Source organism: Canis lupus, chromosome 7 (assembly GCF_003254725.2).
Source record: "Canis lupus dingo isolate Sandy chromosome 7, ASM325472v2, whole genome shotgun sequence".
Taxonomy (NCBI): Eukaryota; Metazoa; Chordata; class Mammalia; order Carnivora; family Canidae; genus Canis; species Canis lupus.
In genome coordinates this window covers 38,937,274-38,954,627 of record NC_064249.1, presented here as the reverse complement: position 1 = coordinate 38,954,627, position 17,354 = coordinate 38,937,274, and the positions used below count along the sequence as shown (strand labels likewise).

At 56.6% G+C, this 17,354-nt stretch overlaps 1 pseudogene; it reads right to left on the bottom strand.

Annotated features, from left to right (window-relative positions):
- Positions 1–836: 836 nt before the first annotated feature.
- LOC112648829 (protein FAM221A-like) lies at positions 837–7,526 on the bottom strand (annotated as a pseudogene).
- Positions 7,527–17,354: the final 9,828 nt, after the last annotated feature.

Sequence of the window (17,354 nt, the reverse complement as noted above, 5' to 3'; positions counted from 1 at the left end):
GCAGAGTGGATGGAGCCAGAAGCCAGGCTCTTCTGCCCATCTGAACTCCACAGCCTCCTAACTGGCCCCCTTCTTCCATTCTTGCCCTGTAGGCTGCTTTCCATGCAGCCACCAACTGATTTTCTCTTCTGAAAACATGAGGCCAGGTCAGTCGTCTGCTTCCCATCTTTCACAGTGCTGCACAAAGCCCCTCCAAATCTGCCTTCCCCTCTGCCCTTCACTGGCCTCATCCCCTGCCTTATCCTCTCTGCTCACTCAGCTCCAGCCACCCTGGCCTCTTTGCTATTGGCTTCTACTTCAGGGCCTTTGTACATGCCGCCCTCTCTTCTAGAACCCTTCCCAGATACTCTGTCTCTCTCCCTCTCTTCTTCAAGTCTTGCCCTCATGATCTTTAAGCAAAGGAATGACCCAGATTATTATTTTTGTGTTCAAGGGACCCAGAAGAGCCCCCCAAAAATCCTGGAAAAGAACAAAGTGGAGAATTCACACTTTTTGATTCCCAAACTTATTCTCTATAGTACTCAAGACTGTGTTACCAGCACAGGGACAGACATATAGACCGATTAGATGGGATTAAGTCCAGAAATATACCCTCACATTTACAGTCAATTGATTTTTGACACGGGTGTCAATACAACTCAATAGAGAAAGAACAGTCTTTGCAACAAATGGCGCCGGGACAACTGGATACCGAAGTGCAAAAGAATGAAGTCGGACCCCTACCTCACACCATATGTAAAAATTAGCTCCAAGTGGATCAAGAGCTGGAATGATAAATCTTTTTTTTTTTTTGGAATGATAAATTTAACAGGAAAATATAGTCATAAATTTTGTGAGATCAGATGAGGCAATGGTTTCCTACCGAAAGCATTAACAACCAAAGGGAAATCATAACTAAACTGGACTTCATCAAAATTAAAAGTGTTTGTACTTTCTAAAAGCCATTAAAGGACACTATCAAGAAAGTGAGACTACAACCCATAGAATGGGGAAACGTTTTCCAAATCAAATATCTATTAACAGACTTGTTTTAAAAATACGTAAAGAATGCTTACAATTCAATAATAAGAAGATAAATAATCTGATTTTAGAATGGGCAAAAGATCTGAATAGACTCCAAAGAAGACATACCAAGGGTCAATAAGCATATGAAAAAATACATCATTGGTGTCGGAAAAATGTGAATCAAAGCCACACCACTTCACACTCACCAAGTACAGAGGAAGGAAGGAAGGAAGGAAGGAAGGAAGGAAGGAAGGAAGGAAGGAAGGAAGGAAGGAAGGAAGGAAAAGAAAGGAAAGGAAAGAAGAAAGAAAGACAGAAAGACAAGAGACAGAGAAATACCAAGTGTGGACAAGGATGTGGAGAAAACAACCCTCATGCTGTACAGAGAGGACTGTAAAATGGTGCAGTCACTTTGGGAAATAGTTCCTCAAAAGTTAAACCTTTGGTTACCATATGACCCCTAGGTATATGGAGGTATATGGAGAAATGAAAATGTATGTCCATACAAACACTTGTACGTAAATTTCATAGCAGCTTTATGCAGAACAGCGAAAAGAAGAAAAAACATATGGTGCCCAGTCCATCCCCTGGCGAATGGCTAAAGGAGATGCAGCATATCCGTACATGGAGTATTATGGGCCAGAAAAAGGGGTGAAAACATGGTACATTGTGGATGATACTTAAAAACATCAGGCTGAGTGAAAGAAGCCAGTCGCAAAAGACCACACAGTGTATGATTCCATTAATATAAAATGTCCAGGGCAGCCCGGGTGGCCCAGCGGTTTAGCGCTGCCGTCAGCCCAGGGCGTGATCCTAGAGACCCAGGATCGAGTCCCATGTCAAGCTGCCTGCATGGAGCCTGCTTCTCCCTCTGCCTGTGTCTCTGCCTCTCTCTCTCATTCTGTGTCTCTCATGAATAAATAAATAAAATCTTTTTTAAAAATAAATAAAATGTCTGGAACAGGTGAATCCATATATACAGAAAGTAGATTGTGATTGCCTAGGGCTGGGGGTAGATGCAGAAATGGAGAGTGACTGTCAGGGTCATGGGGCTTCTTTTTGGGGGGATAGCAAAGTTCTGAAGTTGGTTGTGGTGATGGTTGCACACTGTGAATATACTACACATTACAAACCACTGATTATACATTTTAAATGAATGAAGTACACATATGTGAATTATATATCTCAATAAAGCTGGTTTTTTCTAAAGCTTTACCTATATTTGAGAGAGAGAGAAAAGGAGTAGGCAGGAGGGAGGAGCAGAGGGAGAGGAGAGTCTCAGGCATACTCCACGGTGAGAGTGGATTTTTTTTTTAAATTTTAAATACAATTTTTATTTAAAAACATAAATCAAGATTACAAAGTTTGACAAATAAAAATAGATATTTTAACTTACTATTTTTAAACAGTGCTCCCTCCTTATATATTTGTTCAAAACCCTCAATAACATGTTTAATTTTTTAAATAGCCTCAAAAAGTTAAATTGTGACAGACTAAAAACAGTTACTGTATTTTCAGGCTTTGACCAATATGAAAAAAACCTCATTTGTTCAGAGAGACAAAAAGCATATACAAAATATTAAATCATGAATGTTGGCAAAAGTAATGTAAAGTATTTTCACTTGTTTAAATATAGGAAGCAATCAAAATGACATTTTTACATAGTAAGAGAACTTAATAATTTGAGAGAAAATAAAGTCTATTATTATATTTAAATAAACACAAACAAGGCCTATTTGGATGATGGTTTTAATTTTCCCAGTAGTCTTCATGAAGCTTTTGTACTTGATGGCAATGGTGCCTTTCCTTTCTTCTTAGCAACCTTTTCCATCTTTATCCTTTCTTGGTATTGTCTTTCAAAGAAAGCCGTGTCATCCTCCGCAGGTCTCTTTATGGAGGAAACTTGGCTACTCGTACCTACATCTGTCCGTGTTCCTGGAGAAGAACGAGATGATGCTTGTAATGCTGTTAGAAATGGGTGGTCCATGGCTGTAACCGGAGAGTCTAAAAGTCCAATTGAAGGCGCACCAAGCCCACTGTCATCTCATCGCACGTAGCCTTCTGCCAGTGGGCTGAAGCCAGTTCAGCCTCCCATCGCTGCACAAGGAACATCCTGTCCCACTGGTTTGCCCTGAGCCAGTCTTTGGTGCTTAGGTTCCACTACTGTGTCATGAGCATATGCAGGCTGACCGCAAGCACAAGCGAAGCAACTATGGAATCCTGAACACTTGGAACAGACGTTGCATATAAAGCCCGGCGCAGTGCTGTGCTGAGCCACAAAGTGCTTGCACCTGCAGCGAATGGGCCGCATCCCCGCCCCAGAGGGACGAAGAGGTAAGTCCTGCGGGAGCAGCCGGCTGTGGAATCGTTTCAAAGTCAGTTTTATGTTGTGTATACCTATGTGTACAAAAACACAGTGTCTCTGGCCCCACAAGCTTACAATCCATTCCAGTTGGTGATGGCCAGCTCACAAATAACCTGTTCTGCAAGTGCATCAGTAATGGGTGGGTTTGTTTTTTGTTTGTTTGTTTGTTTGTTTGTTTGTTTTTTGGTATTCTTCATATTCCTCAGGAGTAAAAAGTTTCCCTCCATCGTCCTCACCAACAATTCCCCGGTACTCCAGGTACGTCCAGGGCGCGGCGGTGCGGGAAGGCAAGGTCAGCTGCTCGGTGGGGAAGTGAGAGGCAGCTGCCAGGCGCACCGGCCCGCGGGGCCCCCCACGCACCCGAGCGTGGATGTTTAATTGCCTAAGCCACCCAGGGGCCCCCCCGCTGTTGTGTTTTTAAGGCGGTCTCCAGCCGGACTGGAGCAGGGAGAGCAGGAGGGTAAAGGTAGGGAGGTATTGAGGTCATTTTGGGTGGAAATGACAAAGGTCCGTGTCCAGGCTGTGGCAGTGAGGGATCCAGGCAGGACTGGGAGCAGGATCCAGGGGGAGGTGGATCCCAAGGATGGAGTCACTGGACATGCAGGTGGCTCCTGCTTCCTGAGTGCTCACCTGTGCGGTGGCCCCATAGGGCACCTCCTCCTTTATTTCTTCTTCCCTTGACTCTGCAAGAAGGGCACACGTTTTGTGCTGTGAAACTGAGGCTCAGAGGGGTTTCTGGGTTCCACCCTACATCCAGGGTTCCTTCCTGCCCCCTTCCCGGTCTCCAGAATTCTGGACTTCTGCTGGGGACTGGGGGGTGGGTGGGGAGTGGGGGGACTGGGGGGCAGGTGTGGGGGTGGTTGGGGGCAGGTGTGGGGTGGGGGGGCAGAGGGCAAGTGGGGGAGCAGAGGGGCAGTTGGGGAGGGGCCAGAGGGCAGGTGTGAGGTTGGGGGGCTGGAGGGCAGGTAGGGGGGCTGGGGGGCAGGTGTGGGGGTGCTTGGGGGTGCTGGGGGCGAGGTATGGGATAGGCGGGCAGGGGAAGCTCAGAGGGGCCAGAGGGGCTGCATTCAGGCACATAAAAACCCAACTGGCCAAAGACACACGAAACAATCTGCTAAAAATAAACTCCCTGAGGAAAACCCTCCTATGGCTCTATAAGCCCCACCGCTCCCTCCACGCGGTGTGCTGGGGTCTGGGGGAGCCATGTCCAGGGGTATTGGCCAGCATCCCTCTCCCCTGCAGCCCCGAACCCTGAGGAGGTGTCCCCCTGCCCGCCCCTGCACCTCCCCTCCCTCCAGCCCAGGGAGCACAAGGTGGGCCATCTGGGCAGAGGAGACTGGGGAACCCAGCAGGCCAGGTCCAGGGGCGCAGGGTGCAGACAGGACAGGCGGATGGGGCACATGCAGTTGGGCTCTGGGGGCAGGGAGCATGGGAGGGACAGAGGGACCGTCCCAGACGGAGGCCCTGGGATCCTGGCTGGCATGGGGGAGGGCATAAACCACTCCCCACCCCCCACCTGGCACAGGTTGTGTCAATAAACTTTTATTGGAACACCGTCCCGCCTACCGTTGCAGCGGGCAAGCGCACCTCAAGTCTGTGCACCTGACTCTGCAGAGAAGGTTTGCCGCCCCCTGCTGTAGACAGTCTTTCACCCCTGAGCAAGAATGAGTGGACCAGGCCTTGCCTGCGCCCTGCAGGCCACTGGGACTGAGTGGGGCTGGAGGCAGGGCACAGGCTGGGGGACAGGCGACCACCTGTGGCTGCCCCCCGTGGGGGCAGGTGCCGACCTGAGCGGGGCTGGTCAGGACCAAGGGGGGCTTGGCTTTACAGGAATGGCTGAAGGATCCCCCACCAGCAGTGGCTGCCTGAGGCCCTGGGTTGGGAAGGAGTCTGAGGTCATTCTACTTAGGAGGAAGATGTCACTGCGTCATAACCTCTCGTGGAGAAGGGCGGAGGAGGTAGAGACACAAGGACCCCATATCTTCCCCTTAAATTAAAATGTCTGCGTCCACTGAGTTGAAAATAAAGCTTGACCACTGGAATTTCTTCTTGGCTGAAAAATAAAAGACGTCATCTTGGGATCTGCTCAGGTCTGAAAATTCTGAGCAATTTCTTTGTTCCTCTTGTTGACAAGCCTGTGGAGGCTGGTCTGGGCATCTGTCCAGACCCGGGCCCCCGCCTGCAAGCCCACCCCGCATCCTGAAGGAGGAAGCGGCAGGCAGTGGGGGCCAGAGGGGTGTGGCTGCGAGGTAGGGGGGCCACAGAGATGGGGGGAGGGGCGTGGCTGCAGAGTGGGGGGCTGCCTGGCTGCAGGCCCCAGAGACCAGCACCACCAGCAGAGTCCACTGGGCGGCAGCTCCCAGGCAAAGGGAGCCACGCGGCCTGGATGGAGCTGGCAAGAGGCCTGGGCCTGTGAATGTGGCCTCTGTAAATGCTGCAAAGAGAAGCGGCAGTACTGATCCCCAGGGGGATCTGGGTGTCCCTGAGAGCAGGCCCTAGAGGCCTGGGAGGGACACCCGAGCCTTGCGGTTCAGACGACATGGGGGCCTGGCGGGGACAGGAAGTAAGATCTGAAACAGTGACAGGACCACGCGGGGTCAGCCCAGGCTCCCAGGCTTGGGGCAGGAAATAGGAAGCCTCATCTCTCTGGTGAGCCCAGGGGGCGTGGGGGTGCCTCCCGGACTAGTGCCCACATGTCCCCCATGGGCCACCCAGGACTCGGGACTCACCCCCTGAACCCCGGCACCTCCCTGAGACATGTTCAGCTGCAAGCGAACAGCAGGATGGCTGTAAAATGAACTGTCTGCACAGAAGGAACACAATGAGAGGAACGTCCCCTCCTCCCACTGGGAAGGACACACAGGCTTTGTGTCCCTTGGCCAGGCTCTCAGAGGGAGAAGGAGGGACGGGAGGGAGATGGGAGCGGCTTCTCTGTGCTTTGGGGGTGCCCAGCCCAAGAAGAACCCCTGGGTTCTGGGGTTCCTGGGGCCCAGTGATGGGGGCACCTAGGCTCCTCCAGAGGGAAGGCCAGGCTGCCCAGGGGATGCGGCAATGTCCCCTCTGTGGGTGAGCCCGCAGGGCTTCCTGGGGCCAGAGCAGAGCAGGGGACCACTGTGCCGACCTGTGGCAGGCCAGGGAGACCCTGGGGGGCGGGTGATGCTCAGGGAGCAGAGGGAGTGGCAATGGCTGCACAGGACTATATAGCCCAGGCGTGCCCCCCCGAAAGCCTCAGTGTCCCCATGAACCAGAAGGGGTCCCCAGAAACTGAACGTGGATGATCCCCCTCAGGGAGGTGCAGGCTTGAGTCAGATTAATTTAGTTTAGAAAACGAAGTTCACGGCTTTCACATTTCAGCATCACAGTGTTGTTAGGTGGCCACGCGAGTGATGGAGACCCTCACTTTTACCCCAAAAGGCAATTCGTCGGGAGGAGGATGAGTGAGCAGAAAAGATCTAAATGTGGCATGGTGTCCGGGCATGGGGACGCCAGCGAGAGCCCAGCAGAGCCCCCTTTGCTCTCTCTGCAGCATCTCCCCTGGGCCTGGGGCCTCACCAGAGCACTCACACCAGCAGGGCCCCGTGGGCACTTGCCATGTGCCAAGCACAGAGCTGACCATTCTACGTGGGCTGTTTAATCGTCACGGCAACCTGGTGAGGTAGGCATTATCGTCGTTACCCCCAGTCTACAGATGTGGGACCAAGGCACAGAGAGGTCGAGTAACTCACCAAAGACCACACAGTCAGGACACAGAGTCAGGAATCTCTCCACCGCTCTGCTGTGGCCTCCATCAGGAACTGGGCGGCCACCCCGAATGTGTCCCCTCCCAAACACCTGACAAGTCACCGGGGAGGACAGGCAGGAAGAGGCAGATGGGCTACTGTCACACACCTGTGCGTATAACTGTTTACATGGCCACCCATTTCCTCTTCTCAGCCACACATAAGTGAAAGGCCTGGGGCCTCTGCCTGGGCCACAGCAGGTGCTGGGAGTGATGCAGGGGCCGTGTCGCTCTCCTGGACCTTGGCACGGTGTGGGGAGAGGGCTGCAGGCCCGGCTGGAGCCAGGGCACCAAAGTCAGATAAGAACCAACTTCACACAGGGCCTTCTGATCAAATCTGATGTCCCATCTCTCCAAGTTCTGCCACTCAAAGCCACCAGAAGAGGGGCGCAGAGCAAAGTCACTGTGTCCCTGGTGCAGGACCGTAAACCAACCGCTGAGCCTGCAGGGAGCCGCCCTCTCTGCGGCTGGCCACCCGTTTCCTGCCTGACTTCTGTGTCAGGGTGGAGGCCGGTGTGCAGTGGAGCTGCCCAGAGACCTTCCCCTGCCCCTGCGGCTGGGGCCCCCTGCGTCCTGTCCCGGGAGGCCTGGGGATCAAGGTGCCACACAGAGAGGGCTGGGGGCTCTCCAAGGCCGCTGGGAGGTGACAAGGGGCTCCTCGGGGTCAAGGTCTGGACCAACCATCCCACCTGCAGAAGAGCAGGGTAGCTTCCTGGCCCCGAGGACAGGACCGGGCTAATCGTTCCTTCTCTCTCTTGCTTGCTCTTCCAAACCGGAAGAAAGGAACTTGAGCTTCAGCTCAGGATGGACGGGAGCTCCACGCCTGCAGGGAGAGCGGAGGGAGGACTGGAAGGGGGGTCAGAGCCAGAGGTCCGGGTGGGAGGCCCCTCTCTGAGAAGGAATGGCCACGGGCCTGGGCGCACCTGCTCCTTGGGCTCCTTCCAGAAACACACGGAACGGAAAACCAGGCACCTCCGTGCAGCCGGGAAGGACTGTGTGCTCCTCAGATGAGGCCCTGAGAGAGGCCTGGAGGGGTTATCGGGCAGTGGCAGGAGGGGTTTGCACCTGGTGACCCCAGGGGCTTCCCAGCTCCACCTCTAAGACTGGGAGTTGAACCCCCTGCATGCACTGCATGTAGATAATTCCAGAAGGAGGAGGGAGTACGGCAACACCCCGAGGGCTTCTCCAGGACGACAAACCTGTGTCCACTTCACCACCTAGTAAATCACAGGCAGGGCCCAGCAGGTGCCTGTGAGGAGCTCACAGCAACATCCAGGCTACAGCGCACTGGCCCTTGGGCGCTTCCTCCCCCAGGGCCCTTGCACCTGCTGCGCCCCTGCCTACACCTCCCTCCAGGTCTGCGCTGCTCACCTCGGTTTCATTCGGGTCTCTGCCAGAACATTCCCCAGTGGGCTTTCCTGATGGGTGAACAGGCCTCAGTGCCGTCCGGCTACGTCCTGTACTTTGTTCGGGAAATACTTCTGCTAGATAAGTATCTTGGAGCTGGGATGGCTGGGGGGTCGGTTTGTGTCCCACTCTGAAATCCATATGTGATATCTGAGCCCCAGCACCCTGACATGTGGCCTCCTTTGGAGATGGGGGCTGTGAGGTCACAGCAAACATCTGTTGGTCTCTGCCCCTGGCTCCTGACACAGGCAGGGCCCCCGGAACCCTTCCCATTTCCTAGGTGACGAGTGTCCCCTGTTCTAATGAGGCAACTTTGGGTGGGCTCCCAGGTGGAGGCGGTCCCGGGAAGGCCAATCTCCTCCTCTTAATCAGACCTGGCCCATTCCCTGGAGAAGGCACAAGGGCTGAAATGGACTTTGTGGCCGGGAGGTGGTCCAGGGGCAGGGAGGTCCTGGGGGTGGCCTGAATCCCATATGACCAGCGTCCTCCCAGGAGGGGGTCTAGACGCAGACACAGAGGCAGGGAAGCCCATGAAGACACGGGTGGAGGACAGCCGTGTACAGGTCAGGGAGGGCCCGGGGAAGGAGCCAACCTGCCCATACTGGATGTGGCTTTGCGGCCTCCGTTCTGTGGGTGGGGACACCCGGTTACCCGGCTGGCCAATCCAGGGCCCCCATCCCTCTGTTAATGCAGGTGGGGGTCCCCCAAGGACACGTCTGTGGTGAAGCCCCAGGGTGACCCCTTCCCTCCTGCTGAGGAACGGGCTCCTCCTGGCTCAGGAAAGCTGCTTGGCGCCACCTGGTTGGGGCCCCAGCCCCCAGGGCTGGCCGGGGCGGCGGGGGGCAGGGGGGCCGCACTTGCTCTTACACCAGCCTCGCTGGGGAGTTTGGGGACCAGCCGCAAAATGCTCCCTGGGAGCCCAGAGTAGGACTGTCAGGTTGTGCGGCCGGAGGAGAGAGATGGGACCAGCCAGTCGGAGAAGGGCGTGCGGCCCGTGGCGAAGCCGGGAGGTGGGCTCCCGTGTTCGCGGAGCGCGGCCGTGCACCAGGGCGGCTCGGAGGCCGCTGGCACCTGGGGTGGTGCCCTGCCCCGCTGCCCTCCGCGGCGGCACCCCGCACGGCACCTGCACGCAGGTGGCGCTCAACAAGTGCTTGGCGCTTCGGCCTCCGTCTGAGGCTCAGAGGAAGGAGGTCCCTTGCAGGCGCCGAAGCGGACTGCTCGGTGGCGGGCACTTGGAGCCCGCGTTTCCACCAGACGGGCGGGTCAGGAGCTCTGGATTCCCCACCAGTTGCCAGGTGGCCGCGGCTGGGGCACCTTGGGCGACTCCTGCCACCTGCTCCGCAAATGGAAGAGCCCGGGTCCCCCCGGGGCAGCATCTGGCCCCAAGATCCCTTCCCAGCCTCCGGTGGGCGGTGGTGCGGGGCCTGAAGGGCGTCCCCAGGGGGAGAGCTCCCCGAGGGAAGGAGGGAGACCCCCCAGCACCGGCCGCCAGGTCAGGGCTTCAGGTACATCGCACGGAGCTGCTGCGGACAGAATGTGTGTGGGCCCCCTGCCCCCCAGATTCGTAGGTTGAACCCCAGCCCCCAACGGGATGTTAAGAGGAGCCTCTGGGCGGTGAGGGGTCATGAGTGGGGGGTTAGTGGCCGTGTGAGAGAGGTCACAGAGGCTCCCCTGGCCCTTAAGCCACATGAGGGCTGCTTGGGACCAGCCACCAGCTTGGACTCCAGCCTAGGATGGTGACAAATGAACTTAGCGAAAGCCCCCGAGCTGATGCGCTTATGCCACAACACGTATATGGACCAACATGAGAACAGGTTGCTTCTTAGTGTCTTTTAAAGAAATAAATGCCCGTTTTCAGTGACTGTCACCTTGTGCCCACCTGGGGACCCTAAGCCTGAAGAATGTGGGGATGGGCACAGAGGGGTGGCGGTCCTAGAGCTCTCTGCCCAGGGAGCACCCAGATATCTGGAAGGGAGGCCCCAGCACCCTTAAACCTGTAACTGGCCCTACTGCAGGCAACCCAGGAGAAAGATGGACACCAGGGGGCAGAGTGACGCTGTGGCCAGTCCGTGACCCGCACACCAGGCCTGGACTCCTGCGAGGACAGGTTGGAGGTGAGTGAGCAGCCCAGGGCCAGCACTGTCACCCTGCTCCCATCCTGCCTCTTCCACTCAAGCACCCCAGCCAGTCTCACGGAGCACGCGCTGTGCTTGGGCCCCAGGGACACCAGTCGAGAGGGACGGGACCACCTGAGCCCTCAGCCCATTGCTCACCATGGCCCAGAAAGGTGGGAGACTGGGAGGGCCCTGCAGCCCCCAGTCCCCTCCCCAGGGCAGGGGTGGCCTCTCGGGAGGGCTCAGGGCTGTGGAGCTCAAGCCCCACTCCACCCCTAGCTGGGGTCTAGACAGGCCGCTGGGACCAACCTAGAAGGGTGTGCCCAGCACAGGGAGGGTCGTCGGCGGATGGCTAACCTGAGGGTGGGCTTGGCCCCAGCTTCGGAGCCATGGTCAGGGTCATCTTGTTGCCCCTCCAGCCAGAGACTGAAGGAGGCAAGGCCGGAGAGCCTGGCCACGTGTGCCCTCTGATGGGCCCCCACTCCCCTTTCCTTCCCCTGGGGCAGCTCCCCTCACTCCTGCTCCCCTCCAAAGCCCTGTGCCTCGGTTTCCCTGACACTGCACAAGGGGATGGTGACCCCCCTAGGCCCGAGCTGACGGGGCACCAGGATCAGGAATGGGGCCCCCCATCCCCTGCTGGCCTCAGTGTCCACAACAGAGATGCTTCCACTGAAATCAAAACGCAATCCCCCAGAGGAGACCCAGGGGCATAACCAGCAAACCAAACCAGCTGGTTGTCCCAGGAATCACCCCTGCCTGCTGGGCACTCCCTCCCTCCTCCCTTGCTGGGGATCAGGGCACTGCCCCGAGTTACCAGGCACTGGGACGCATCTGCCCACTCGCCTCGTCCTCCCCCACAGGCCTGCGGCTCCCTGGTCACATGCCCAGGTGGGATTCGGTCCCGTGGTATGTCTGTCCCCAAGACAAGGACACTGCACGGCCTCAGAAGCCAGGCGCCTGGACCCTCCTCCCCTCACAGCCCCTCCGCCCTCAGGTCCTCCCCTATTCTGGCCACTCAGTCTGATCGTGCTGTGGTTTGCTGGTGGCTTCCACAGAGTGGGGTACCCAGGGCCCAGCACCGCCCTTGGGGGTGGGAGGGTCAGCTGGGTCCAGCACGGCTCTGCACACACCGTCCCGTGGACGCACCTTGGGGTCCCGTCAGCCCTCCTGGACTCGGTGCCGACCGTGGAAACTGCCGGGCTGCACGTCGCATCTCAGTCCTTTCCACCAAACACACCTTAGCCTCAGTTTCCTTAACTGTCGGAGGACGGAGGTAGCACCTGCCAAGTGCAAGCCACGTCGGGGAAAGAGGCGAGAAGGGCTGGTGGCCACCAGGGGCGCCCGAGCGCCGCCGCCCAGGGCAGCCAGTTGGGGGCGGGGCCCTCGCACCTGCCACCGCTGGGCCGACCCGCAGCACCTGCCCAGGGACGCTGGCCGTCCTCTCCCTGCGCCTTCCCCGCCCTCCTGGAAGGCCGAGTGTGTCGGGCGGCCCACCCCCCCGACGCACATGCAAACCCCAGGTGCTGTGGCCAATGAGCAGGGCAAAGGGCACCTGGTGGGAACAGTGGGGACGGCGACTGGGAAGGATGCTTGTTTGCTGAAAGAATGGAGATGACCGGAGCCCGGCCACGGCCAAGAATACGACAGAGCGGAGTCGGCTCTCTCCACACAGTCTCTGCCGCTCACCTGGCCTCTGGTGTCTCACGCTGACCCTCACCGTCGTCCTGTTCCCCACTCCCAGGACGGGATCCCCTCTGAGGAGAATGACAAGCTGGCCCAGGTGGTAAAGTTAATGGGTCAGGGGGGTGACACATGGGACACAAAACAGATATCTGACTCCCAGCTCTTCCTCTTGGCAACGACCTCTTTCTGGTCTGACGGGGAAGGCACAAATGCTCACACAATCCCCCTTCCTCTTCGTGGGGGATGAAGCCAAGGGTCAGCACTTTGACCTGGCTTAGCTGGGAGAAAAAGTCCCATTTCCAAAGTGTCTGTCATGTCCCTGGCAGCCAAGGGAATGTCAGGAGGACACATCTATGACGGTTAAATTTTTTAAAGATTTTATTTACTTATTCATGAGAGACACAGAGAGAGAGAGGCAGAGGCACAGGCAGAGGGAGAAGCAGGCTCCATGCAGGGAGCCCAATGGACTCGATCCCAGGACCTCAGCATCACACCCTGGGCCAAAAGCAGGCGCTCAACCACTGAGCCACCCAGGAGTCCCTATTTTTTAATTTTTTTGAGGAACCTCCACACTGTTTTCCACAGTGACGGCACCAGTTTGCATTCCCACCAACAGTGCAGGAGGGCTCCCCTTTCTCTTCATCCTCGCCAACACCTGTCGTCTCCACTTTGCTTATTTTTTTTTTCCACTTTGCTTATTTTAGCCATTCTGACAGGTACAAGGTAGGATCCCACTGTGGTTTTGATTCTCATCTCCCTGATGATCAGTGATGATGAACATCTTTTCATGTGTCTGTTGGCCATCTGGATGTCTTCTTTGGAGACATGTCTATTCTGATCCTCTGGAGTTGTAGGAGTTCTTTATATACTTTGGGTACTAGCCCCTCATCAGATGTATGATTTGCAAATATTTTTGCCCATTCCGTAGATTGCCTTTTTGGTTTGTTTCCTTTGCTGTGCAGAAGCTTTTTAATGTGATGTAATCCTACTTACTAACTTTTACCTTCCTTTGGTGTTGGGAATGGCTTATCAGGTAGCAATGGATGGTCTCTGCCACACTCTGCCTCCCAGCCTAGAGGCTGGACTAGACCCTGCAAGGGCTTGTAAGGAATTCAGACGCGGTTTTGGGTACAGCAGGGAGCAGGAGGGACGGACTCTGAGCTGCATGTAGTGAGGCTGCTTCCATGGCCCGTATGCAGGCAAGGGAGGAGAGAGGGCAGGGACACTATTTTAGGGGGTCCTGGGAGGAGCTGTGAGGGGCTCACGCAGCCCCAGGTAAGGAGAGCCAGCAGATGAACCACAAGGAACTGGGCCACAGGGGGAGCGTAGCCTGAGGCGATGGTCTGGAGACAGAGGTGCCACAGGTGGCAGATGGCCAGGGCATGCCCAGCCAGGGGGTGCTTGCAGGTGTTGAGCTCCAGAGGCATACCCAGCAGCCCTGGGCATGTAGGCAGAGGGCCAACCTTCCAGCACACTGAGACTGCGAGAAGCTGCTGGGAAAGGAGGGTGGCCACCCTGCATGCTCCTTGTGACTCGGCATTCAGGGCCCCTGACACCTGCTCCTAGTGCCTAGGGCCAGCCCAGACTTACTACCTTCCACCCGTGGGGTGGAACAGCAGTGACAGGGCTCTTCCACGTGGCGTGGCACCCCACTGGAACCTTCCAGCACATCTGCACTGTGTCTGCCTGCCTGCCCGTGAGGGCTTTACCTGAGAGCATCTGGCAGAGGGCTTTTGGAGGTGGTGTGTGTTGTGCCCCTGAATGCAGAGACCAAGTGGTGGTTGTCTACTCCAGTGTGTGGACGAGGCTTCCAGCCCCTGTGCACAGGTCTGTTTGACACCTGGAGGTGCTCACAGCGTGCTGTGCCCTCTCGGAGCACGGGGTACCGGCCCTGTGTGGGCAGCAGGTGTGCAGACTGTGACAGCGGCCACGTTCTCCACCATCACGTCCCCTCTGGGGCTTGCACGGCCGCTGGGACCTGAGCAGCGACTGGCGGGAGCTCATCTGGCACCTGCCCCTCTGCAGCCAGAGAGGCATGGGACACACACTGGCTGCGGCCCCAAGGGAACCACCGTGGCCACAGGCAGCCCTTCCGCTCCAAGACATGGGCAGGGTGCTTAGGAGGAAAGCTGCCCCCAGAGCTGCAGCAGCGTCAGTGGCCTAGGGCAAAGACTGGCACAACCCAGGGCATTAACCAGCCTTCTACCTGGGACTGGACTGTTCCTGGGCCAAACAAACCTACAGCAGGAGACCAGAACTTAAACCCATTATCATGTGCTGCCTTGCCACCTGGTCAAATGGGGAGGGACCTCCCCGGGGGCCAAGCCGGCCTCCCCCTGCCCCCACTGTTGGCTCTGCTCTTGATGGCAGGTGTGCAACATCTGCCCATGCTAGCAGCAAGTGGCATTGGATGTGAGTTGGCTGTTCCTACAGCTCTGGGTGGACACCCCTTCCTCCCCAGTAGGGTGCACAGGTAGCAACGACATGACTCCTATGGTTTTGGTCGCTTTTTGCCTGGGGACTGACCTCTGACAGTGCTCAGGGTCCAGCTGGGTATCAGCCACCAGGCCCACCTAACGGGATTCAGGACTCGGGAGTGCAGCACCAGCAGCTTGCATTTCCCGTCCCCACGGTGGGGGGTGAGATGTGCCTCTGCCGATTGCCCTGCAGCACACCCAGGGGCCGCCAACGCCACCAAGAAGCCAGGGGTCTGCGCTCCCCAAGGGGCCAGCCCTTTCTGCTTTCCCTCTGAAAGCTTAAAACCAACTTCAGGGGACACCTGGGTGGCTCAGGGGTTGAGCATCTGCCTTTGGCCCAGGATCCTGGGATCAAGTCCCACATCAGGCTCCCCGCAGGGAGCCTGCTTCTCCCTCTGCCTATGGCTCTGCCTCTCTCTGTGTCTCTCATGAATAAATAAATAAAATCTTAAAAAAAACCCAACCATCTTCAATTGGTTATATTTGTTTTCCACATAGGGCCTGCATGTGTGCACAGATGCCAAGCCAGATACTGCTGTGGTTCCTGTGGACAGGGGTTGTGCCACACATTGTTATATCTTCTGGAAACTTCGCACAGTGCTAGAAACTCAAGATATTCTTTCAAACATCAGAATCAATCTCTCTCTCTCTCAAGGGCCTCTGAACCTCTGCAGGAACCACCCCCCTGTGGCATGTGCTGGGGCTTCAGTGGGGGAAGCGTACGTCCTCTCCAATTCTTTCCCACGGTTCAGGCGCTGCCTCTCACTCCCTCCCAGCCTGCCTCCGCTCCTGACTTTGACCCCCAACCTCACCCCCCAGCCCTGCTGGCTGCTGGGCGTCAGGAGCGCCTTCCCTAGGTTGCCTGCTTTGCCTCAGAGCCCAGCTCATGCATGGACGAGGATGGGACCTCTCCAGCCGCTCCAGGCAGATGATGACGTATGAATCACAGGTGCACCATGACTTCTACTTTGTAACTTAGGCAGACGTAGCTCACCAGGGCCCCCCACCCCTCTCCACTGCACACACCACACACACAGGTGCTGGAGCGTGTTTCAGAGGCAGCTGGTCAACTCTTCTTCCTCTTCCATCTTATAGTTGGGACAGAAGGCTGGCAGGCTAAAGCATCAGGAGTCGGTCCCCTCCCAGAATGTGGCCCCTTGCAGCGCTGTGTTCTCACCTGCTGAAGCTCCAGGGCATGTGTGCTGGGTCTTACTGTGGCAAGAGAACTGGGACAGAGCCTCCGTTGGGCAAAGGGGCCGCCTTGAGCTCACCTGCATTTGCAAATCAGCTGGACCTGGCTCCCATCCCGCAGGCTCAGAGCTTCCTCTGCTGGAGGCCGAGACATACAGGGCAGTCCCCGCAGGACTCCCAATGGGACGAGCTGCCCCTGGGGACCCTGGGCACATACTTGACCTAGCAGTGCTGCTCCCAGTCAGACACCCAGAGGTGCAACCATAGGTTCAGCAGACACACGCAGGAATACTCAGGGCATGGCACCCATGAGAGTCTCGAGCTGGGGGCTGCTCCATCACACACAGAATATGGAGGGAAAGAAACCAGCGCAGAAAAAAGCACCATTCCGCTTACATAGAGCACAGTGCAGTCAGGAAAGGGTTTATGCTGGGCTTGGCCCATGGCCGAAGGGAGCATGTGGGGGCTGCTGGGGTGGTGATATCATTTCCTGAGCTGGGTGCTGGTCAAGTGGAAGTGTTTAGTCGGCCAGGTAGGTGAGCTGTATGTGTATGTGCACTTGTCTTTACTTAGATTAAAAAAAAAAAAAAAAAAAAAAAAAACTAAACCAACTTGCTGGAGACTCCTGGCAGCATCCCGCTTCCGGGGCTGGGTGCCTTGTCAGGGGAGTGGTTCTTTTCAGCCAGTTGACAGGCAGCAGACTTGACCTTGGGCTCTACTGTGTGCCCGTACCTACGGAGGCTGAACACAGGCACCTGCTCTGACCCCACAGTTCTCCCCAGCCACGCACCCAGAAATGCAACCCCATGCTCCCATGTGGGGCCTGCCGCTGCCATGGATGTCAGAAAGACCCCTCACTCGAGTTCTGGGACACCAAGTATCATGGTTAGCCTGGCCTCCACAGCTGCGCACCTCTCAGCACAGAACAACCTTGAAGCTAGAGCAAGGCCTCTGAATTCCCACTGAACCTTCCAGCTGAGAACAGAAGCACTCAACACTAGTCCCAATGTCCAGGGCACGCTCTGTGGGGGCTAGCTTCACCTGGCATGGCTCTCGGCCACCCCGGGGTATTCTGTGGTCATGACCGCCAGCCCAGCATCCCAGAATACCATGTCATAAGCAGCTCCAGGATGGTGCCTTTCTTGGGACCAAGGGGCTGGCAAATGTTTCCATGGTACTGACTCTTGCAAGAGGCGCCCTGTGTCTAACAACAGGATTTAGCCTGAAACGAAGCATTGAAGAATGCAGGAGGCAGAGGGCACCCTTCTCTCCACATCGGCTCCCTTCCTCCCAACCTCAGGGGACTTCTCAGGCATCGGACCCAGGGAGGAGAG